General features: G+C 37.6%; 2 pseudogenes; one reads left to right on the top strand and one right to left on the bottom strand.

Moving 5' to 3' along the window:
- The window catches only part of LOC107966130 (RNA-binding motif protein, Y chromosome, family 1 member F/J-like), a 366,174-nt pseudogene that overhangs the window by 286,407 nt on the left and 53,584 nt on the right, over window positions 1-26,183 (top strand).
- The window catches only part of LOC107971277 (RNA-binding motif protein, Y chromosome, family 1 member F/J-like), a 58,497-nt pseudogene that overhangs the window by 24,404 nt on the left and 7,910 nt on the right, over window positions 1-26,183 (bottom strand).

The following is a 26,183-nucleotide window of genomic DNA, read 5'->3' on the forward strand; positions in this document are numbered from 1 at the left end:
GCAAAACACAATACATCTTTTCCCTGAGCAGGATAAATTCTTACACAGTTTTACTGTTCAACTAAAATGTCAATTAAAGTTAATCATTTTCCTTTTTATTACAAAGAGAATCTCATTACTTTCTAATTACTTGCCCGAAATCTATTCTCTATAACTATCTAAAATTACATAGACATACACACATGCATACAAAAGAAACAGTACAACTGGACGACCAACCAATGTGTACACGTGCTCTGTTTTAGAAAAGTTTCTACTGTACTATTTACAGTAAGGTTATAGTTGTAATTCAATCAATGACCTATTTTAAATGAGTGCCTAGAACATCACTGGGGAAAGTGTGTACAATGCAAGAAACATTTCCCTATGCATACACTTTATTTGTAAATATGTTTATACTGTATAGTTAAAATGGTTAACTTTGTTGTCAAAGATTGATACTGGCTAAAGTTTTGTTTCTTAATATATTCTTCTTTAATTTTTTCCAGTATGTTTTGAAATGTCTTTCATATATTTACTCTAATTTCATCTGGGAATAGATAGCCAAAGATAAATGGAGAAAACCATTTTTTTCCTATAAATTTATCATCTCCTGAGTGTCAAACATGTCATGAAAGGAGAGATGCATCCACTGCTCCTACTTTAGGACCAGGCTTTCCACCAATAGATTATAAATGTGAAAATATCTGGCTACTTAAAGCCACTGTTCTGCAGAAAACACTATTACAGTCTGAGATTGAACCCTAAGAATTGGCCTTGGGAACTTTGAGACTCTGGTCAACTAATTTATAAGCTAATTTCTAAGGGTGTTCTCTGTTGCAAGAGTTATTGACTCTTTAGTCAAACACTCTATCATGGAAAAATCTAACCTAGTGGGCCGTTTCGTCGTGAGATGGTAATAAATAATAATAAAAATATTCCTGGAATGCAGATAGCCAGAACTATAGGTCTTCAAGGAACAGTCCTCTCAGTAACAATGTGAAAGTTTGTCTGAATTTCCATTTCCACATTATGATAATTATGCCACATTATGTAGCAATTCTGTAAATTATTTCTGGTTTTGAAAAACTTTACTCTTGAATGTGGATTTATGTTTAAAAGATAATATTGTTTCATAGGACCATTTGCATGTATAAATTATGCATCATTTTATGGGAGCTCATACATGGACATCTCATACAGAGCAAATGATGAGACAGATGTGTGAGATGCATTAGGGTGGTTGAAGAAGAAGCACTGTTTCCACTCTCTGGGTCTCTAATTTCCAATAAGACAAACTACAAAATAATTACAAATAAGAGTTTAAAGAAGAATGACTCAATTTCTTGCGTCTGATTGCTGTTTTGTATCCTATAAAAACTTTATGCTCTATCTAAGACTTGAAATGTTTTAAACATTAGATGTTGGTCTTCAGGACACCAAGTGGAAGCCAGGGGACACATGCAGTTGCTGCCTGGGGGATCTTGTCTAACGGAAGAAGTCAGTAACAGGCAGCTGAATGGGCAGTGGGCCAGTGCCAGGTGTTTAGCTGAGACTTGTATAAGTTTTTCAGAAATTCCCAGAAGTATTTGAAAGAAATGAAACTGGTTTACCAATGCTCTTTAAAAAAATCAGCTAAAGAACATCCTATAGTGTACTGAAGAGAAAAATGAGCAAGGCACATAATTTGAGATAGCAAAAATACTAGGTGACTGCAGGAGCATAGAAAATCTCAGGCAGCTGTTTCACATGACTAGCAAAATACACTATTAAAATAGTTGCATAAACTAGGAGTTGGTAACACTGGGGAAAACCAAGATGTGGGCAAAGCTGGCTGGGAACAACTGGACTCAACATGGTGATGAATTTCAGCTAGGTTTCACCTTGGAGAAAATAGCAAAAAAGTCACTGCTACTACCATGCAGCAGAGCAACTGATCAAAGGCAGCAACTGCCTAACTATGGCTGGTTCACATGTGAAAAATAGACATCCCTTACTTACTTTTTATGTTATCTGAAGTAAAAACATTCCTTACTGATACAACGTTTCATTTTCTTCCTTATTCTCCACGATTTTTTTTCTTCTCACATTACTTATAGCTTGTAACTTATTTTGTCAAATATATGCAATGAGATAACACTGCAGTCTTACAGAAAGCACACTGCATGGGAAACAGACTCATATTGAAACGGGAAGAAGTCCCTAATCCCCTCTCCCGCGGGGCGTGCAATGAGGACAGGTTGTGGGGATTTGATCCCAGGCAGTGTCTAGGGGTGAATGTTTACAGCTCCTGAATCCCCAGAGGGCATGTGTTACATGGTCCATTCGTCGGTGGCTTGTGTTAGTCAGCTCCATCAGACATCCTGACTTACTGCAAAGACAGAAGGCTATCTGAATCCCGGGGTTTATGGCCTTGGTGTACCTGAAGAATTGGCTCACACGTGGGCTTGGAGAATAAGTGCAAGGTTTCATTAAGTAGAGGTTGTCAGCAGATAGATGGGGACCCAGAAGGGAGATGGAGCGGGAACGTAGTTTTCCCTTGGAATGGGACAGGTCAGCGCTCTCCTCCCACAGCTCCGCGAAACTCGGTGTTCTTCTGCGGTGGATGGCCTGCAGCCTCAGTCTCTGTGCTCTCCTTCCTCCGGTGTCTTCTCGAGGTCCAGTTGCTGTGACTTTTTCTGCTAATGGTCCCTCTAGACGTCCAGCTGCTAGGATCACTGCCTGCTAGGATCTGGGGGTTTCTTATATCACAGGATGGAGGTGTGGCAGGATGGAGGTGTGGCAGGCCAGGGTGGTCTTGGGAAATGCAACATGTGGGCAAGAAAACAGAAGTGCCGTCCTCACCTAGGTCAGTGAGCACAGGCCTGAGGGTGGAGCCCAAGCCAAGGAACACGCCCTGCTCTACCCAGCACTTCCCTGTCCCCCTTCCACATCAATATATTTTATTTAAATATCCAAAAATAGCACCCAAATCCTTTAGAGAAGACAACTGCAGAAAATGGCATTAGAAGAGCCAGTCTGGGATTATGGTCACTACATGGAAAACGGAAACACACGCAGTGTTTCCTGCAGGCCGTGGAATCACTGCTGAAACGTATCCCCTGCTGAGAAGGACAGGGAAACAAACTGGCTTCTCTCATGTTCTTGTTCTCTAATCTCTGCAGTGTCACCCCTTGACTGAACTGAAACAGGAAGTAATTTTTATGGGAGCCTAGGAACCATGCCTCACAGGGGCCAGGCCTCTCTATTACAGAACAGTGCCAGGAGAGGTGATTGACCTCTGTGGTATCTGTGGGCATATAAACCCAGGAGCACACACAAAGGAAGCTCAGAGAAAAATATACTATCAAAGGGTCAAGAGAGGAGCAGTCTGAGGAATGATTCATGCATGATATTTGTGAAAAGACCAAAAAGTAAAACGGAGCTTATGAGGTAGTAGACTAAGAAGAACATAGAGAAAAACAGGCAAAATCGTAAAGTCAAGGGTATTTACCTTTCCTTTTAGGATTTTTAAAATCCCTTCCAGAACGCTTTTCCCAATATCGTTTATTCATTGATTCATTCAAGAAATATTTATGGTCTAAGAATTGGGCAGATGGCATCATATGCACTGTTAGTACTTCTATCATTGACAGAAAGAATGTTTCTTTTCTCCCACAATGTTTTTCTCCTAAACATTCTTCTTGCAAATTCGTATTCTTACAGATCCTGTTCTTTGTTCCTGCCCTAAGAAGGTTCCCCACACCTGTCTTAACCCAGTTAAGAACTTCTTTCCTCTCCAACTAAGTTATTAAGTTTTACACGTTGTAACACTTGCACAGTACATTGCAATTATTGTTCTTCTCTTCATTCTCCAATTAAGCTATGAATGTTTTGAAGGAAAAGGCTATAAAGACAATGACTTGACATTTGTCAGTAATTATTTCACAAACGATTATTAGATATTTGTACATAATATTCTAACATATTTATCTTGATTTTTGGAAAACAATATAAGCCATTTTCTCTGCCCATTCCCCATAAACTGCTCAATTTTAAACAATGTCTATGCTCTTGGAGCAATTATACAAACTTTCAAAACACACCTGAAAGTGTTTTTGTTTTGCTTTGTTTTATTGTATTATTTTTTAGAGACAAATTCTTGCCTGGTGAAGTGCAGTGTGCCTTGACTGCTCACTGCAACCTTGAACTTCTGAGTAACTAGAAAAGATGCGTGTCATGATGCCCTGTTTAATTAATTAATTACTTTTGTAGAGTTAGGTCTTGCTAGGTTACCTGTGCAGGTCTCCAACTCTCAGCCTGAAGCAGTCCTCCCTTCTCAGCCTCTCAATTATTGGGATTCCAGGCATGACCCACTGGACTTCAAAGAGGAAATTTTAGATTTTAGAATATTGTAATATGTTATACTTAATTTTTTTTTTCAAGTTTGCTGTTGCAGTGGCACTTGAGAATAATTATTTCTTATGGTGAAAGTGTGATTTCTTGTATCTAGTCATCTACTTTTAAAATCTTTATTCTGTTTACTTAAACCCTAATAACTGGTAGTCAGCTCAGCTGAAAACGGATTCCATGGGTGTTTTGTGTTGAGGTTATTAAGACAAGTGTAGAGAGATATTAAAGGCAAAAGACATTTACTTTGTATATAAAACACTTATCTTTTTATTATGGCCATATATTTGAATAATTATAATAGGCATTTGATATGAGAAGGATTATGTATTGCTTAGTATATCTCAGGTGTTATCTAGGCAAATCTATATTTCTTGAGTCATATTATCCCATAGTAGAGTATTGTGAGCTAAGTACAGTTACCTTCCCACTTTACAGATACACTGAAAGTTATCTAGGCATTCACAGTTCATAGGAAGATTAAAACAAGCTGATAGAAATATCAGTTATACAACAGAGTAAGAACTCATTTTTTTCTTGCAAATAGTGAAACATTTGTTTGTTTTAAATAAAAGAGGTACTGGGGAGAATGAAAATGGTAATATTACACACCACTTAAGTTGCCTCCCTAGAGGCACAAATATACACTTGAGCACATGATTGGGATGTCATGTTGCCAGTATTGTTTAGATTTCTCTGCTTTGAAACATTTATGCTAAGGCTTCATCCTTGCAGATAGGGCATCATATATGGTATGGGTAGTTTTTAAAAATACCTTGAAATGCATATTTTAATAACCAATTTTCCAACTTTGTTTTAATCAGGGGTCGATGATATGTGGCACTCCTAGTAAGTAAATGAATGTTTGAAGTGCTGTGAGTTATTTTAGCAATTGCTCAGTTTACCATTTAAGTTATCAAAGATCTTTACTTGTGCAATATCATAAAAATGTGGGACATTAAAAATTAATAACAGAATTTATGTAACTAAAAGCTGCCATCTAATATGATATTTTTCAGTAAGATGACAGCAGCAATTATGCTGAAAAATAGTCATTCCCATAGTTTGAGCCATTATAGCAATTTCCACCTGGGAATTTCACAGTCAGATTCCAGTTCTGGACAACAGTGACTAACGTAACGGTTATTAATGAGAAGAGATTTTGAGACGTGTAGCCGTGTTTAGATGTCAGTGGCTTGAAGTGATGGATTTGGCATATTAGTAAGAAAGAGTGCTTTGGACTGGATAATAAGAAACATATTGAATTGTCTTTCTTGTCCTCTATAGCATGAAAAGTCAGTCAGAGATACAGAAACCATGGAACATTTCACAGCATGGCCTACATTTCACTTCACTTTTATCCTTTTAACCATGCACAAAGTTTATTAAATATGCAAAGTAGGAATGCTATAGGAAGAAAGAGCAGTCGTCAGAGGTCACAATCCACAGCAAGGTGACAGTGTCTTGTGGATCGCACCCTAAGTGCTAATTAGAGTGAGAATCTACTTTCAGGTTGCCAGCACGGAACAAGGAAAATGAAGCTATCAGCAGTTAACATTGTTGTATTAATTGAAATGAATGCTGACAGAGATTTTGTTGGCTTTACAACAAATTGAATATGGATAATGTAACCGCTTATCAAATTCCACGCATATAAAATTGTGGATTAATTAAAAAATCACACAACCCATATATTTTGGGTATCTCATATAAATTTCTATGTACATGTGCAAACTTGCAGTGTGCAAATATGTGTCTACATCTAAACATGTACAACTGCATTGACTAACAGTTAGAAAGTTAGAAATTATTCTCCCATTTTACCATTTCCTTTCCTTGAAGTTTGTCACAAATATAATTTTTCCATCTGTTCGAAGCCTACTCTCTGGAGGCGTGTAATGTATGGATACAGTAAAGCCATAAAATAATACAGGGTTTGTATCAGACAAAACAATAACACTCGTGTTATAAAAGATCCATTGTGAGAAGAAAGTTATACTTCACATTACTACAAATACAGAAGTATGCTTTCATCAAAAGCTGAAATCAGTCAATATAATTTGTTTTTAATGTTTTACTTAAAATAATTTTAAAAGGATTACTCAAGTAGAAAAACAGTATTGGTAATAAATAATGTTGAAGAATTCCCTTTAATTTGTTGATTAAACTGTAAGTAAAACACTAAAAAGTACTATGTAATGTAGTTTAATGAAGATTCTTTATGGTTTTCATAAAATAAATAGTCTCAATGGAATATTTTAAGATTGAGAAAGTTCCATATATCATTGTATTGTACTTTCACTTTATTATTTGCTTGCATGTCATAACTGATGGAAATAAAAATATTTATGTTTACACATATGCAAAAAGTGGATTTTTGTTTATGTTTTCTAGTGAGACAAAGTTACCAATAATTTCATCTGTATGGGAAAATTTTTACAAGCCCAAAGTTCTTAACTTTCTTTTCTTTTGACGTTTCATATTTCAGCCTAGGTATGAGATGGAATTGACTGTGATCATTCTTTGATTTCACTGTGATTACTGAGTTTCTGATACAGTGTTAGGAATGTATAGACTTTAAAGCTTGCTTTCTTCTTCTTCTTCTTCGTCTCCCTTTGGACCTGTATATGTGATTTCTGCAGTAATGTGCATCGTTATCTGACATACAGTTGCTGAAAGAGACAAGCATAAACATAATTCTTAGTTTCAGTGAATCTTTAGGAACAGACAAGTAAAAATGAAAGATAATTATGGTATGAATGTTAGTAAACTGTTTATCACAGAGGTACAATAAGGGTGAAAATAAATTTAAAAATACATGCCTCATCCAACACATGAGGTAGTAAAAATGAAAAATTTAATTTGACATAAAGAGCCATTTCAAAGTTATGGTTATTTCTGGTGAGAGCTAGTAGCTCAGAAAACATGAGGAAGTCCTGCAAAGCCACATGATGGATTTGCAGGTCAGGATGGGAAGCCTGGGTCTTGGGGAGGGTTCCAAGGTCCTGGTCAGGTTGAGGTCCTTCTGGGGCTCGGGGACGTCTCAGTGGGAGAGCTGGGAAGGGGAAATGCATGCTTCACCCCAGCTAGCAGGCCACCTCAGCCCACCTAGATGAAACTGTCCCTTGACTATCCTCTTTCTCCTTCTTGGACAGGCAGGTGGAGGAACTCAGCCATCCTGAGTACTGGTGGAAGGATGAAGTTTGCCTTTCATTGCAACATTTACTTCCACAATGAAGTGATCATTAAGGAGTACTGCATTGGAATTCTTAATAAGGAGTGCCTCCCCGCATGGTAGAGGGTGTGGTATGTGGGAAGCTAGGTCTGGCATGAGCCTTCCCAACTCCTCTCGCTCCAGGATAGAGGGTGACTGGCTCCACTGTGTCCAGTGGTTCTAGGGTCATGCAGGTGAAGGCCCCAGTTTCAGGCAGGACACACCTAACTGAGTTTCTTCAGCTGGTTGGCTGATGGTGACTGCCCAGGGTATGATGGGTTGCTGAGGTGGGGTGGTGGTGGGGCATCATGGGAAGGGACCTTGTTGGTCATTGCTTGGCGTTGGAGGAATTGGCTTTGAACCAGAACCTGACCTGTCATGACCACTTTGCCCAGTTCCCCAGATCATCAGCCAGGGCCCGTGGCTCAATCTCATGCAGCACTACCCAAGGGAGTTAGGCCCTCAGAGAGGGAACAGAGAGGAGGCTGGGGAGCAGCCCAGGGCTGGGGGATGAGAGGCCTGTGGGTCCTGGAGCTAGGACACACATAGCGAAGCCAAGGCTCAGGGAGGAGACTGTGGTAAGCAAACTCAGACCATGCATGGGCTGGGGGAGAAAGGCCCGTCAGGGAACTGTAGTACCCACATTTCAGGATTGGGGAACCCTAAGCCACTCAAGAGGCATAAGTAACTAAGATCAGTGGGTGAGAAGCCAGGCTCAAGGGATAGCTGCCTCACCATCCCTTGCTAGCTTCCTTCCCTGCCCTGAGGCCTGCTACCACCTGAGGCTCAGTTTGGACTCAACCAGGGTGCTCTCACCCTCCACACAGGTGCCCACCTGAGGCCCGTCTAGGTCTACATCCTCCCAGAATGGCTCTCCCAGGCCTGTCAAGTTCCATTTCCATGACTCCAGCCTCCCCAGATGTGCTTTCTCCCTTCTGCCATCCTCATTCACCCAGCCCCTGCCCACCCCTAGAAAAGACAGGCCACCACACAGGGAATCTGGAGGACCGCACGGGGCTCACAGGGCCGAAAATGTGAAGAGATGGCAAAATGGAAGGGGACCTTCTGTGTGTGTCCAGGCAGGCAATCTGGCTGGATATTAAGGCCCACCTCACTATTGGTGATGACACCCAGCGTTTCTTGGCCCTGAGCATGTGCACACAAACACACACATTGTCCATGGCATTGACATCAATACTACCTAACTGATCCTCAGATTCTATACAACCCCTATAAAAATATCAGTGACCCATTCTTCATAGAAAAACAATCTGAGAATCCTAAATTTGCTATGAAATGGCAGAAGATCCTGAAGACTCAGAGCAATCCAGTACAAAGTTCAAAGCTGGAGGCATCATAGTACCTAACTTCACAATATACTACAAAGTTTTATGTACCGAAATAGAACAGCACTGGCAGAAAAGCAGAGACATGAGCTAATGAAAAGCAACAGGGGACCAGAACTAAGTCACTGCATTTACAGCACATGACCTTTTCCCAAAAAAGCAAGAACGCCCAATGCAAAATCAAGTATCTTCTATAAACTAGGTTGGGGAAAACCTGAATATCCACATAAAGGATTTTACAAGTAGATTATTTCTCACCAAACTCCATTGTCAGACCTGCGATGATAAAAGTACCAGAAGAAATCACAAGGAGGAAGTTGCATGACATCCGTGTGGGCAATGAGGGTCTCAAAGTGACTGCAAGAGCACAGTAAACACCATCAAAAATAGAGAATGGAGTTATATCAAACTAAAGTGCTTCGGCACACCAAAGGAAACTAAACAGAGGGAAGGAACATCCTACAGGATGGGAGAAATTATTGGATTACCATACGTCCGTTAGTGGGTGAATATTTACAATACATAAGGAACTCCAACAACTCAATAGCATGAAAACAAATGGGCTAAGGATGTGAATACTCGTTTGTGAAACTAAGACAAACAATTTCCCAAAAGACACACTAAAAAGCACTCATCATCCCTAATCCATCAGAAAAATCAAACCACAATGAGATTTCATCTCACTTCAGTCAGAATGCTTATTATCCAAAAGACAAAAACAAAAACAAAAAACAAACAAACAAAAAAACAAAACTCATTTCTGCTAAGGATGCAGAGAAAAGGAAATCATTGCACACTTTTAATGAGAATGTAAATTAGTGCAGGCATTACAAGAAGTTTTATGGATTTTATTAAGTATAGAATCGCTGGGCGTGGTGGCTCACGCCTGTAATCCCAGCACTTTGGGAGGCCGAGGGGGGTGGATCACGAGGTCAGGAGGTAGAGACCATCCTGGCTAACACGGTGAAACCCCGTCTCTACTAAAAATACAAAAAATTAGCCGGGCGTGGTGACGGGCGCCTGTAGTCCCAGCTGCTCGGGAGGCTGAGGCAGGAGACAGGCATGAACCTGGGAGGCGGAGCTTGCAGTGCGCCAAGATCGCGCCACTGCACTCTAGCCGGGGCGACAGAGCGAGACTCCATCTCAAGAATAAAAATGAAAAAAGAGTCTCCAGAAATCTACAAGTAGAACCACCCACCATATGATCCAGCAAATCAGAATACCGGGGCACACACAGAGGTACACAAATCAGTATGCTGAAGCGGTGCGTGCACCCATGCAATTATTGCTGCACTCTTCACAGTTTCGCTATGGCCAAGATACGGAAGCAACTTGAGTGTCCCTCAATTGATGAGTGGATAAAAAAATAGGGCACATAAACACAATGGAAAAATGCGCTGCATTGTCAAAGAAGGAAATCCTGCCAGTTGTGACAATGTGTGTGAATCTGGTGAATGTGTGCATGCCATTTTGTTAAATGACATAAGCCAGTTATCAGAAAGGCAAATAGCCCACTACCTCGTTCCTATATGAAATCTAAAAGCAGATCTCACAGAAGTAGCGACTCCAATGGTTGGGGTGGTGTTTAGTGAAGAGGGTATACTGAGGAGATGTTGGATCAAGAACACATATTTCTAGTTAGAAAGGAGGAATTGGTTAAAAACCTTTTCTGCAGCATGCTGACTTTAACTAGGGATAACACATTCTTTCTCTAATAAATGTAAGATGGGGCATATCACGTTTTATCACCTCAAAATGACAAGTGTGTGAGGTCATGCATGTGTTGATTACTTTCCACTATTTAAACTAGGAACATTTAATTTCATTATGCTATGCACTTGAGAAACTCCGCTGGTACACTTTTGATTTAGGTTAAAAAAGAAAGTTTTCATTACCGTTATCCCCCTTCAGTCACAGAATGCTTCAAGTAGAATGTTCCAGATGTCTTAAACTTTAGTATCAACCACATGTAATTACATCCTTTCACCTGTACTATTCCTCTAAAAAATATGGTGATGCAGATAATTTTGTAGTCCTTCTAAAGACTTCTGAAACATTTTAAGCTTGTAAATTTTTAAAGAGAAAGAGCCTAATTAGAAAACTTGTGCAGCTTGCAAGGGAGATGTAATATATGCCTAATTTTGTTTCCATTTGTGTTCAAAGAAACAAAGAAAAATGTTCAACAAACAACACAATTTACTCTCCTATTGTATTTGCTTTTAAGCATGTATAGCTGAGCAATAACATCAGGCATTTTGCATTACATGTAACAATGTATTCTGAAAATTTTAATATAGATATTACATCTAAACAGATAGTTTTCAAATAGCATTAACAAGTACGAAATTACTTGAAAACCATTCCTTTTCCTTTGAATTCCTCAAAAACTTCACGGAGGAAGTTATTATCTACTTCTCTCCACAAAACCAACATGTTTCTTTCAGTAATACACAGGTAACAATGCAGAAATAACATTTCAATTTTCAATTTGCAAACAAGGTTTGGTATGCAATAACCATTATTTTGGATACTTGCTTTAATATCTGCTTCAGTCTCCTTTTTCAGGTTGACTTTCCCCACTATCTCCTATAGATGCCACTTAACTTGACCTACGATATGCTACATGAGGAGCAGGGTGCACCCTATCCAGAGAAGGTGTATTCCTTCAGTCTTTTCTGCCAAAGTGCTCATGACCACACGAATAAAAATCACTGCAACTCCTTGAGTAACTCTCCCGACTTCTGCCATATCTATCTCGAGTATTGTTATAATCGTGATAGCTGCTTCCACCATAAGACATCCCAGGTCCTTGTGCAGGTGGTGCACCATGAGAGGTCCCAGCAGAGTTGATAAAATAATATGTTGGGCTACATTTAAACATTTTTACTGCTATCACTAAAGCATGAACTAATTAAAGTACTATTTGGAAATATCTGCTTTCCTCTGCCTTTGTTGACAGGATAATAATTAAGCCTGCAATAGTAGAAGGTTTTATTTAAAATAAGTGTAAGAGTAGTATTTTGAAGCTTGACAAGTTTAATTCTAAGGTAAATGTTGAGTCACATTTTCTGAACATGAACTGAAGTTCTCACTTTCATCTCGTTCCCTATATTTTATACTGTTAAGAATACTCATTCTTGAAGCACGTTATATTTGTTCTTTATAATTTTCCTTAGAATTTCATGTAAATAATGATCTGATCTATTAAATGTAATTCTATAATTTACAAATCCATCCTGGACCATTACCATATCTCTGAAATGCATCTCTGTAAGAACTTCCACTTACTCATTGAGAAAGATCTCTACCACAGGCCTCAGAGTAGCCACCACGATCACTAAATTGAAAAAAAAATAATAAAAAAGTGTTCTTAATGGCAGAAAGAACAATTTAAGAAATCAATTTAATAAATCCAGATAACATTATAGTACTTATATCCTGTAGAGGAATGTTCATCCTGACTAGAATGACCATAATCACAGTATGCATAGCCTCTAGGTGGTGGAGCATAATCCCTAGCTTCTCGGGAACTTGGATGATGTCTGTGTGCATGAGTTTAAGCAACAAATTTTAAATTTTTAAATTCTAGTATCCAAAAATATATCTAAATAACAACTTAAACACAATTAAATTGCCAAACATCTAAATAGCTATTTCTCCAATAAAATAGGCAAATACCCAGAAAGCACATGGAACAGATACTCATAATCAGTGATTCAGAAAATGTATTTCAAATCCACAACGAGATACCATACTTCACACACACACACACACACACACACACACTGGAATGGCAGTAAAAGCAGGAAATACCAAGTGTTTGAGGGGATGTAGATAAACTGGAACCCTGATACAATACTTGTTGGAATGGAAAATGATGCAACTTCTATGGAGAAATGTGGTGGTTCCTCAAGAAAACAAACATAATTATCATAGAACCAAGCTATTCCACTTATATACATACCCAGAATCGAATAAGTATACTCAAACAAATATTGGTGCATAGAAACACTGTGGTGGAAACACCCCAAATAAAATAATGGGTTAACAGTTTGTGGAAGGAGTGAAGTGCTGCAATGTAAATGAACCTTCGAAACATCATGCAAAGGGAAAAGAGACAGATGCAAAAAGTCATGTAGTGTTTGAGCCCATTAACATTAAGTACCCACAACAGATAAATTCAGAGGTGGAACACTGACTGGTGTTTGCTAGCAGCTGAGGGAAGGGAGAAAATGGAAGGAACTGCTTAACTGGTAGTTGGAGTTTTAGCTTGGAATCATGAAAATGTTTTGGAACTCGATGGAGGTAGTTGTTGCATGACACAGAATGTATTAAACACCACTTAACTCTTTACCTTATAATATGTACTTTTGTTATGTGAATTTCATCAGCACAACAAAAAAAATCAACTATTTTATTTCATTTTTCCTTTAACTCTCCTTAATTGCATAACCATCATCTCTTGGTGACATATGGTCATTTATCCAGGAAGAGATTGTCACTCTGCATGGAGGACCTCCATAATTCTCTCTTCCACGTGATATGGGATATTTAACACTCACGTGATGGAACATTATGTAAAGAACACCAGATCTGAAACACTATTTTATCTTCTCTCAAACAACTTTTTAAAATTATTGCTTCTATGACTCCATTCTTTGTTTCCTAAATTACTAGCCAATCATGACACTGAGAATATTTCTTATGGCTTTGGATAATCCCATGGCTCCTGCAAGGCCAGTTCTTCTAATGAAGCTGAAGGCTAACACTAATTCTCAGGTAAAGTTCATTTGTAATGTTAATAACAGCTTAGTTATTATTTTCCTCTTCACATGAATGACTGATGACTACTAATGACAGAGGGAAAACATGTAAAACCATCAAACTTTTCACTGATTTTAAAGTTTACATAAATTGTCCTTTCTCAGCTGAAGAAGGTAAATTTTCCCATGTTGTTAAATTCATCTCACACACACAAATACTGCTACCTTTGAATGACTACATGCTAAATTTTTACATAAAAGTTCTCCTTTATCTCTAAGTGGCTGGCTCTATGTTGACTCTAAGTGGCTCTATCTCTAAGTGGCTGTCTAATGTTGACAAATTAAAATGTATTAGTGAAGATTTTCTAATGATGGCCAACATTTACTTTTATTTCAATAACCAGTAACGTTAAAGGGGTCATTACCACATTGTTGCTATTTCAAAATAGAGAAGGTTCTTCTTTAATATCCTCTTCACTAGCTATTCCTTAAATGTCAGCCTTTCACGTATGATATGTTCACTAGCGAATTTTCCAATGAAATATGTTGGCTTTTGTGTCCTGAAGTCAATAAATACCTAGCTTCACTGACAGTCTACATATGAAATGTAAAATTGAAAATGTCGGTTTTCAGTTTCCTCCATATTAGGATGGAGGACTAAGTAAGAATTTTAATTTGTTCTGCTTAAACTTCTTTGCTAAGAACTTTTATTTATTGTCTTGCTTTCTTCTGTTTAGTCTGCAATCTTAAAATTATCCTTCTGAAAAATACTGCTTCTATTAAATCCTACTGCTCACCTCGTGTTGCTTAGTTCTAAGTACTCTCCTCAAATAATTTCAAATTTTACACTAAGGATCTTCTGTTAATGTTTAAACCTCCCGGTACAATCTTAATTATTGATTTACATCCCCTTATATTTCACAACACCGTCCTTCTGCGATGCTCACTTAAGAATATTGAACTCCTTCATGTCTACCTTTCAAGCCTTGAATTTATTTTTAAATTATATTTAAGCCCAGTGACTCCTTTTCTGCTAAATGCTCTTGTAGTTCTTTTGAATCTTCATATAAGCAGGAAGAATGCCTTGCACATAAGCTTATTGAGGTCTCAGAAGCTGGATGGCCCAGCTCAGTGGCTGACACTGTGAGCCAGTGTAGAAGGCTGAGGCAGCTGGACTGCTCAAGCCCCAGGCTTTAATGTCAGTTTTGAAAATGTAGTGAGATCCTCTCTCCACAAAAAAATAGGAAAAAAATTTAGCTAGGTGTAGTGGTGCATGCCTGTAGTTGCAGCATCTCAGGAGGCTGAAACAGGAGAATTGCTTGAGCCCAGGAATTTGAGGCTGTAGTGAGCCATCATCTCACCAACGCACTCTGACCTGGTAAGAACAAGACTCCAACCCAACAAAGAAGCTGAACAAGCAATTTTCAGATTGGAACATCAGGGGACCATTACCACGGGACCTAGGAAATGGAAGAATTCATTAGATGAAGAAGCCTACCATCAAAGAATACTGCTAGGAGCTTTTAGAAAAATAAAGGGGAATCCTCTAGCAAACACAGGATTAAAAGAAACGTTGGCCTCACTCTAATCAATTCCTTGATCTGCAATGAGAAGCTGGAGTATTTCTTCACCATAAACCTGAAATGTACCTAGTGAGAGAGAAACTATACTCAAAGTGATCGATCACCAATTAAGCCAATGTGTATGTCACTTCTATTTTGTTTGATAAACTTAAAGTTAAGCATCCAGGTAAAATGGCTCATTTTTAGTCCTACAAAAACTATGGTCTTTCTATCAGGTAGCATTTACCTTGGCCTCCCATCCAACTATTGCTTCTTGCCACAGCAGAAGGAGCAGATTTTTAGGAGGAGGCCCTCCACTTCTTGAAGAGGGACCACTTTTAACTGGAGTGAGTCCCCTAGAATAACTCATGTTGAGATCAAGAGTGTATCCACCATCATCTGCATTTCAAACAAACTCTTTTTTTTCTTTTTCTTTTTTTTGAGGTGGGGTCTTGCTCTTTCACCCAGGCTGGGGTGCAGTGGCACGATCTTGGCTCACTGCAAGCTCAGCCTCCAGGTTCATGCCATTCTCCTGCCTCTGCCTCCTGAGTGGCTGGGACTACAGGTGCCCGCCACCACACCTGGCTATTTTTGTGCGTGTGTGTGTTTTTAGTACAGACAGGGTTTCACTGTGTTAGCCAGGATGGTCTCGATCTCCTGACCTCGTGATCTGCCCTCCTCGGCCTCCCAAAGTGCTGGGATTACAGGCGTGAGCCACTGCGCCCGGCCTCAAACAAACTCCTTAGTTAACTAACATCACTGTTTCTTAAATGGCTAAGTTTTAGTTTTTTATAAAGATTTTCTACATATTATAATCTTACAAATTCACATTTGTCTAAACTAATAAAATTAACATTTTTATATGAAATTAGTACAATTCAAGCAAGAAAACTCCATTTAGAAAATCTAGAAAGAAACTCAAGAATCATAATATTTTCTATGAGAGAGATGTGGGAAAAGTAGGGAGTGAACAGGGAGCAGATATTGATCAGTAAAATGTCTAAGTATACTATACATAAAAATATTAAAAGAAAAATGATAAATGACTTTATATCATTCTGTTATGAGGAAAAATTTTCAAAGCATATGATAAAGATAAACTAAATTCTATTCAAAGAAACTCAAATATTTACAATATCAAAAAGTGATACGTCAGGAAAATACCTTACCTCTAAAATTTGTTAACAGAATATAGAATTCTTACAATTCCCTTATAAAACACTGATTTTCAGATTAGACTGTTAAATTTTAATAATCTTTAAGAATTGCATATTACATAATATAAAAATATTTTTCATATATCTACAAAAAATATAGACATATGCCGATTGCCAGGTGGCGTTACAGGTTAGAATACACACATTCTCTTACATGACAGAATATTATTGAACCTCACCCTCAAGATCAACGGAGACAAAATAATCATGAAACTATGCATCTTAAAATGGAGCAAACACTGCAATTTCAGCTTCAAAAGAACATCTCCAGTTAATTACACATCTGGTTATTAAAACCCAAAAATAAATGATAGATTTTTGAAGGTTTGTTAATAGACAATACAAGTTAACTGATATATTTATTTATTTATTTATTTATTTATTTATTTATTTATTTATTTGTTATTGAGATGGACTCTTGCCCTATTACCCCAGGCTACAGTGCAATCGTGTGATCTCACCTCACTGCAGCTTCCACCTCCCAGATTCCAGTGATTCTCCTGCCTCAGCCAAGTAGCTGGGATTACAGGTGCAAGCTACCATGCCAGGCTAATTTTTTATACCTTTAGGAGAGACAGGGTTTCACCATGTTTGTCTGGAACTCCTGACCTTGTGGTCCCCCCATCCCATACTTCCCAAGTTCTGAGATAACAGGCATGAGCCATCTCACCCAGCCCATCCAATCATTTTGTTTTGTTTTGTTTTGTTTTCAAATATATGGTTAGTTTTTCTTTTTTACGTAAAAATCGACCCCTCATTTCTATGGTGTAAATCACTCATAAATATCATTTTCAGTGACTCATCCTTCAGCAAAGAAAGATACATATATATATCTGTGAAGCCGTGGTTATTAGACCTTTCCAGAGTCACTGACTGTTTTCAGAAATTAAAGTTCTACGTTTCTTAAATTGAAAATGCTTTATGGCAGACCAATGTACAAACTCTCTATCAAAATTACAAAGCAATAGATTTGCATAGATGTTAGCACATGTATACACAAAAAAACAAATATTGCAAAATCAATCTTAAGTACTGAGTTACTTTTTTCCTGTTGGAAAATTTTAAATATTCCATCCTATTTTGATGTTACAACTGATATGAAGTTCTGGGCCCCAAAGTTGAAAACTCTAAAGTATAATGAATATAAATGAGTTCTGCAGAAAACTTGTTGAGTGCAGGCAATCAGCATTCATAAACACAACTCAGTTTCAAATTTTTGTTATTTCAATGCAAAGTTATTACAACTTTAAAATGAATTTTAGATATTAGTTCAATCATTCTGATAATACACCTTTAGTACTTAGAAATAATTTTATCTGTAAGTTAATTTTCTGTTCATAAAGGAAATAGATAAAATTGAGAAAATTTGATATCGTCAAACTTACTTTCTTTCAGTCCTGTGGTTCCATTTTTATATTTTAAAACATTACCGAAGTGTCCTTCATATGAGAGAAGCCACCCTCTTGTTCCTCCACTACTTCGTCTTCCAGATCTCAGACTTCCTGCAGGTATCCTGTTTTTTGAAGAAGGTGGTGGTCTCCGCCTACCACAACTTTGAAAAGGTGGTTTCCTGGCTTGTTCTAGTTTTATTGCTTTTCCGTGCAAAGACTAAAAGTATTAAGGGTACTATCAATAACACTGGCACATTTAACCTAAGCACATTTTACAAACATTTTTTACATCAACTATAGTTCATAGTTAATTAGGTGATGCAAAGATGTTGGAAAAAGTGTTTTTGGAGTCACATGCCTTTAAAATGCTTTACTTGAGCAAAGACTAAACCCTTGGGGAAGAAATCTAGGCAGACATTTGGAGGAAGAGAATTTCAGGCAGACAAAATAACCATTGAAATAATTCAGAGACTAGAATTAAGCAAGTAGTCATACTCCCAACATGTGGCAAGATGAACAAAGGAAAACACTTAAGTGAGATCAAAGACAAATCCTTTTGTTTATTCTGAGTATAATTCTGACTACTTGGAGAACAAACTGTAAGCTGCAAGTGAGTATCAGATTCAAGCTGAGAAACTAAACAAATGATGATGCTTCAACAAATGTAATGGCAGAGGAGGTGATACATGCAGTCGTTTCATGTGACTGTATAAGTTGTGCTTTGCATAAAGTTACTTGGCTGAGGGCATAAGTAATATGCAGATAATGATGTTGAGTATGTAGGTGATTTTTTATTGTTTTGAACTTTCTTCTAAATTCCCTCTGGTATTTGATTTCACTTTTTTAACCAGTGTTACAATTATTTATACCTAAATGTTACATGGAACTCATGTAGTATGTACCATGTAAAATTTATTACTGTCAATCAAGTAATATGAAATTTGCATGTGATAGAAATGTATAATTTATACTTTTAAGTTAATATCTTATAATTTAATATATATAAACCATATAAGCTATATAACTAACTTATAAATCTAAGTATTCCTAAACATACATAATATATGTATCTGTATATGTTATAACTAACATATATGTATTGCATATAGATGAAATGTATGCATTATATATTTTAATGCAGATATACTATATGTCTATATGTATTTCCTTTTTTATATACTTTAAGTTCAGGGGTACATGTGCAGATGTGCAGTTTTGTTACATAGGTATACACGTGCCATGGTGGTTTGCTGCACCCATCAACCCATCATATACATTAGGTATTTCTCCTAACGCTATCCCTCCCCTAGCCCTCCAGCCCACTAAAGGCCCAGTGTGTGATGTTGCCTTTCCTGTGTCCATGTGTTCTCATTTTTTAACTCCAGCTTATAAGAGAGAACATGCAGTGTTTGGCTTTCTGTTCTTGTGTTAGTTTGCTGAGAATGATGCTTTCCAGCTTTACCCATGTCCCTGCAAAGGATATGAACTCATACTTTTTTATGGCTGCTTACTATTCCATTGTGTATATGTGCCACATTTTCTTTATCCACGCTATCATTGATGGACATTTGGGTTGGTTCCAAGTCTTTGCTATTGTGAACAATGCCTCAATAAACATAAGTGTGAATGTGTCTTTATAGTAGAATGATTGACAATCCTTTGGATATACAACCCATAATGGGAATGCTGGGTCAAATGGTATTTCTAGTTTTAGATCCTTGAGGAATAACCTGTCTGTACTCCACAATGGTCGAACTAATTTACAGTCCCATCAACAGTGTAAAAGCATTCTTTTTCTCCACATCCTCTCCAGCATGTGTTGTTTCCTGACTTTTTAATGATCACCATTCTAACTGGCCTGAGATGGTATCTCATTATGGTTTTGATTTGCATTTCTCTAATGACCATTGATGATGAGCTTTTTTTCATATTTTTGTCAGCTGCATAAATGTCTTCTTTTGAGAAGTGTCTGTTCATACCCTTCACCCACTTTATGATGGGTTGGTTTTTTTATTGTAAATTTGCTTAAGTTCTTTGTAGATTGTGGGTATTGGTCCTTTGTCAGATGGATAGAGTGCAAAAATTGTCTCCTATTCTATAGGTTGCCTGTTCACTCTAATGATAATTTCCTTTGCTGTCAGAAGCTCTTTAGTTTACTTAGATTCCATTTGTCAATTTTGCTTTTATTGCCATTGCTTTTGGTGCTTTAGACATGAGGTGTTTGCTCATGCCTATGTCCTAAATGGTATTGCCTAGGTTTATCTTCTAGGCCTTTTTTGGTTTTAGGTCTTACATTTAAGTCTTTAATCCATCTTGAGCTTATTTTTGTATAAGGTGTAAGGAAAGGGTGTAGTTTCAGTTTTGTGCATATGGCTAGCCAGTTTTCCCAACAACATTTATTAAACAGGGAATCCTTTGCCCATTGCTTGTTTTTGTCAGGTTTGTCAAGGATCATATGGTTGTACCAGTGTGGTGTTACTTCTGAGGCTTCTGTTCTGTCTCACTGGTCTATATCTCTGTTTTGATACCAGTCCCATGCTATTTTGGTTACTGTAGCCTTGTATTATAATTTGAATTCAGGTAGCTTGATGCCTCCAGCATTGTTCTTTTTGCTTAGGATTGTCTTGGCTATGTGGGCTCTTTTTGGCTCCATATGAAGTTTAAAATACTTTTTAACAATTCTGTGAAGAAATTCAATGGTAGCTTGATGGGAATAGCATTGAATCTATAAATTACTTTGGGCAGTATGGTCATTTTCATGATATTGATTCTTCCTATAATGAGCATGAAATGTTTTTCCATTTATTTGTGTCCTCTCTTATTTCCTTGAGCAGTGGTTTGTAGTTCTCCTTGAAGAGGTCCTTCACATCTCTTGTAAGTTGTATCCCTAGGTATTTTATTCTCCTTGTAGCAACTGTGTGAATTCACACATGATTTGACTCTCTGTCTGCTGTTGATATATAGGAATGCTTGTGATTTTTGCACATTGATTTTGTATCTTGAGACTTTGCTGAAGTTGCTTATCAGCTTAAGGAAATTTTGAGCTCAGACAGTGGGGATTTCTAAATATACAGTCTTGTAGTCTGCAAAAACAGACTACAAGACTTCCTCTTTTCCTATTTGAATACCCTTTATTTCTTTGTCTTTCCTAATTGCCCTGGTCAGAACTTCCGATACTGTGGTGAATAGGAGGGGTGAGAGAGGGGGCATTTTTGTCTTCTGCAGGTTTTCAAAGGGAAAGCTTCCAGGTTCTGCCATTCAGTATGATATTGGCTGTAGGTCTGTCATAAGTAGCTTCTATTATTTTGAAATATGTTCCATCAATACATAGTTTATTAAGAGTTTTTACCATGAAGGGGTGTTGAATTTTGTGGAAGGGCTTTTCTGGATATATTGAGATAATCATGTGGTTTTTTCATTGGTTCTGTTTATGTGATGGATTATGTTTATTGATTTGCTTATGTTGAATCAGCCTGCATCCCAGGTATGAACCCAACTTGATCATGGTGAATACACTTTTTGATGTGCTGCTGGATTCTATTAGCCTTTATTTCATTGAGGATTTTTGCATCAATATTCATCAGGGAAATTGGCCTGAAATTTTCTTTTTTTGCGGTTTCTCTGCCAGATTTGGTTATCAGAATGATGCTGGCCTCATAAAAGGAGTTACGGAGGATTTCCTCTTTTTCTATAGTTTGGCATGTTTTCAGAATGAATGGTATCAGTTCCTCTTTGTACCTCTGGTAGAATTCATCTGTGAATCTGTCTAGTCCTGGACTTTTTTTTCTTTTTCATTGGTAGGCTATTAATTACTGCCTCAATTTCAGAACTTGTTATTGGTCTATTCAGGGATATGACTTCTTCCTGGTTTAGACTTGGGAGAGTGTGTGCATCCAGGAATTTATCCATTTCATCTAGATTTTCTAGTTCCTTTGCATGGAGGTATTTATAGTATTCTCTGATGGTAATTTGCATTTCTGTGGAATCAGTGGTGATCTCCCCTTTATCACTTTTTATTGTGTCTTTTTGATTCTTCTGATTCTTCTCTCTTTTCTTCTTTATTAGTCTGGCTAGTGGTCTATGTATTTGTTGATCTTTTCAAAAAACCAGCTCCTGGATTCATTGATGTTTTGAAGGGTTTTTCATGTCTCTATCTCCTTCAGTTCTGCTCTGATCTTAGTTATTTCTTATCTTCTGCTAGCTTTTTAATTCGCTTGCTCTTGTTTGTGTTCTCTTGTTCTTTTAATTTTGATGTTAGTGTGCTGATTTTAGTTATCTCCTACTTTCTGTTGTGGACATTAAGTGCTGTAAATTTCCCTTGAAACACTGCTTTAAATGTTTCCCAGAGAGTCTGGTAACTTGTCTTTTTTCACATTGGTTTCAAAGAACATATTTATTTCTGCCTTCACTTCATTATTTACCAAGTAGTCATTCAGGAGCAAGTTGTTCAGTTTCCATGTAATTGTGCAGTTTTGAGTGAGTTTTTAAATATTGAGTTCTAATTTGATTGCACTGTGGCCTGAGAAACTGTTTTTTTTTTTAATGATTTCTATTCTTTTGCATTTGCTGAGGAGTGTTTTACTTCAAATTATGTAGTCAATTTTAGAATAAGTGCTTTTCCTCTGAGGGTAATTGCGGCTATAGGGAGAACAAAATGTTAGCTACAAGTGGGCATCAGAATCAAGCAGAGAGGCCAAACAAATGATGATGGCTTCAACAAACATAATGGCAGAGGAGGTGATACAAACACTCATTTCATATGACTGTATAAATTGTGCTTTGCCTAAAATTACATGACAAAGAACATAAGTAATCTTCAGATAATCATGTTGCGTATGTAAGTGATTTTTTATTGTTGAGAACTTTCCACTAATTTGCTTCTGGTATTTTATTTTACTCTTTTAAACATAGTTAGAATTATTTGTGCCTAAATGTTATGTGGAACTCTTGAAGTATGTACCATGTAATATTTAATACTGTCCATCAAGTAATATGAAATTTACATGTAATAGAAAAGTATAATTTACACTTATAATTTAATATATGTATAAACCATATAAGCTATATAACTAATTTATAAATATAAGTATCCCTAAACATACACAATATATGTGTCTGTGTATTTTATAATTAACATATATGTATTGCATATATATGTAATTTATACATTATATATTTTAATACATGTATACTATATGTCTATATGTATTTCTAATATATATGGTTATCTTTGTTTCCACCCATTCAGGTACAGCAAAATAGTCCATTCTTTCCCTCTTTGGCTGTCACTGGGAACTGGTAGGCCTGGTCAGTGATACCTCAGAAGCCTGTTTATGACCCTGTTCTTGTCATCAGGACAGGTTTTACATATCTTGGATTAGATGGCCTATCAAGATATCCCAGAAACCACTGGGTCGTATTTGTTCCCTACCGTGCAATTTTCCTCCTGGAGTAGAAAATAGTCCACAAAACACACTTAGCTGTAACATAGGCTCTGACACTTTGGTCTTCCATGGATTCTCAGTACAAACATGGAGAAGATTAAGCACTTCCCCAGTGAACAGAAAGCACCAGCATACTTATTCAATGTTTTTGGTTCAAATAATAGAGACTTTTTTCATGCCAAAAGACTATTACACTTTCAAAGTGGTCACCTCTCCTCAGCTAGCAAATTCCCAATGGTATGATCCTGGATTTCTCCTGTTGCCAAACCGTGGGATCATCCTGATACAGCTGAATGCTGGAGTACCCCAGAAACTGACACTTCTCAATATTTCTTTTTTTCTGGACCCCAGAACTCCCAAACAGCTATTATACCTATACCCTGGAATCTTCCTCAGAAAAAGACAACAAATTATAAATATCAAGCTGTGACTGATTCAGCAAGATCCTGGATTAATACATTAGCTAGTAAAATTAGGCTTCATACTCTACCATTAGTTAATAGTGGTGGATCCTGGTTTCTCTTTTCAAGGCGCCTAGGTGGATCTCAAGTTCCTTCTGAGATTGATACTGGTCAGTCTCAAGTTCAATCTGTTAATGTTCTGTCTCATGGACAAATTGTAGCTAGACCTTGGCTAGAAATTACTCCTGAAGTTGCAACTTGGAAACAATTTGTGTCTTATAAAACAGGAACAGATTCAATCCAGTGAAGAGAGTATTAGACACCAAACATATCATGTAGCTCATAGAGTTAACCCTGGTGCTAAACCATCAACTTACAACTAGATTCCACCAGTACCTTTCATAGTTAATAAAATTGAACTATGGGCTCATTCATCCCTCAGTGAAGATGGATTTCCATATCCTACAGTAACCCATATTTTTGAACCATGGTGTCAGCTACTCTTGAATGTATTTGGATCCCAAGAAACTATAGAAAAGACAGATGGATACTGGACTCTTGCGGAACCTAAGTCAACTTGGTTCTGGATTTCTTCTATACTGCATACTCCATATTCATGTGCTAAGTCAAAAGGTGACACTATTAGGTCTTGGATGCAAAATAAAACCAGTATGATCAGGCCCTCAAATCAAATGGATAGATTTAGTAACTTGAATAAACATTAGGCTATTATACTCAAACCCCTGATGCAGACATGCCTCCTATTATGAACATAATTGAGCCCTTACTTCACTCTAAAGTTGACATGATCAGACCCTGGAGTCAGCCTGAAACAGCCATAGTCCAAATGTGGGCCTAGGCAGAAACTCAGTCAAGAAGACTCTTGACTTGCCTGAAAGCTGGTGCAATTAATCCATGGTTACAAACTGAAATTGAAAGAATGAGACCCTGGATTCAGCATAAATTTAAAATATTGAGACCCAGAACCCAGACTGAAGAATGGAAAAAAGAACATTGGACCCAATCAGAAACAGATCCAGTTAGGTACTGGGCCCAAACTGGAATGGAAACAGTGGTACCTGGGCCCCAACCTGAAGGTGATAAATGCAGACCCTAGAATCACACTGAAGCTGATATCAAACTTTTGTTTCAGTCTCAAGCAGAGACAGTCACACAGTGGAGAGAACCAGTAACTCTGACAGATCATCATTAGATACAGTCTGAAACTGCAATAGTGAGGTTTTGGAACCGATCTGTGACTGATAAGTTAAGAGACTGGATACATCATGAGATTATGCATTTAGACTCTGGGGTGAGGTTGAAAGTGATAAAGTTAGATCCTGGACCCAAGTTGAAGATGACACTTTGAGACACTCGATTCAGAAAGACTTTGGTGTAATCAATTCCTGGGTACAAAATGAAGCTACTATATTAACACCATGCATTCAGGGAAAGTCTTGAGAATTAAATCCCTGACATAATCTGAAACTTCCACAGTGCCACTGTGGACCCAGACTGAAACTCCAACAGTAAACTCTTGGACAAATATGTTATCAGATACAGTCACAGTATGGACAAAGGCTGAATTTCAAGGATTAACATCCACCCATCTATTGAGGAAAACTGATCCAATCATACTGTGGACTATTGCCAAATCTCCAGCAGTGAATCTCTGGACACATTCTGTATGTGATGAAGTCAAATTTTGGAACCAAGAAGAACTTCCAGCCTTATTGCCTTTGACAGAGCCTATAGCTAAGACAGTCCCACAATGGATCCAGGATAGATTTCCAGTAATGAACCCCTGGGCAAAAACTATAGCTGAAACTGTCATACCATTGACCCTTGATGAAATGACACCAGTAAGTCCTTGGACAAAATTACAGCCTGAATATCTAGAAGGAAATACTTGGCTCCCATCTGAATTTAATCCAGTCTCATTGTGGACCATGGCTTATCTGCCAGCAGTAAAAAACTGGATACGTTTTGATACTGAAACAATAATGTTGTGAAACCAGGTTGAGTTTCCAGCAATACATTCCTGAAACAGTTGGAAACTGATATAATCACACTAGGGACCCAAGCTGAATCACTAGTGATGAATTCATGGATACACTCTCCTATATCTGATATGGTCACAATGTGTATCCAGGCTGAATCACTATTATTACATCCTTGGAGACAGTCTGAAACTGATATACTCACAACATGGATTCTGGCTGAAACTCTAGGAGTAATTCCCTGGGAACAAGATATATTCCAACCATGGACCCACGCTGAACACCCACCAGTATCTTGGACTCAATCATTGATTCCGGGTAAAACAGCAGCAATGAATCCCTGGAGAGATGTTACAGCTGATATGGTCCTACCATGGAATCAGGCTGAATTTATAGTAGGAAATGCCTGGACATAGTCTGAAACTTATACAGTCACACAGGGGATCCTGAATGGTTCTCCAGCATGATATTCTTGGA

This window comes from Pan troglodytes, chromosome Y (assembly GCF_028858775.2).
Source record: "Pan troglodytes isolate AG18354 chromosome Y, NHGRI_mPanTro3-v2.0_pri, whole genome shotgun sequence".
Lineage (NCBI taxonomy): Eukaryota > Metazoa > Chordata > Mammalia > Primates > Hominidae > Pan > Pan troglodytes.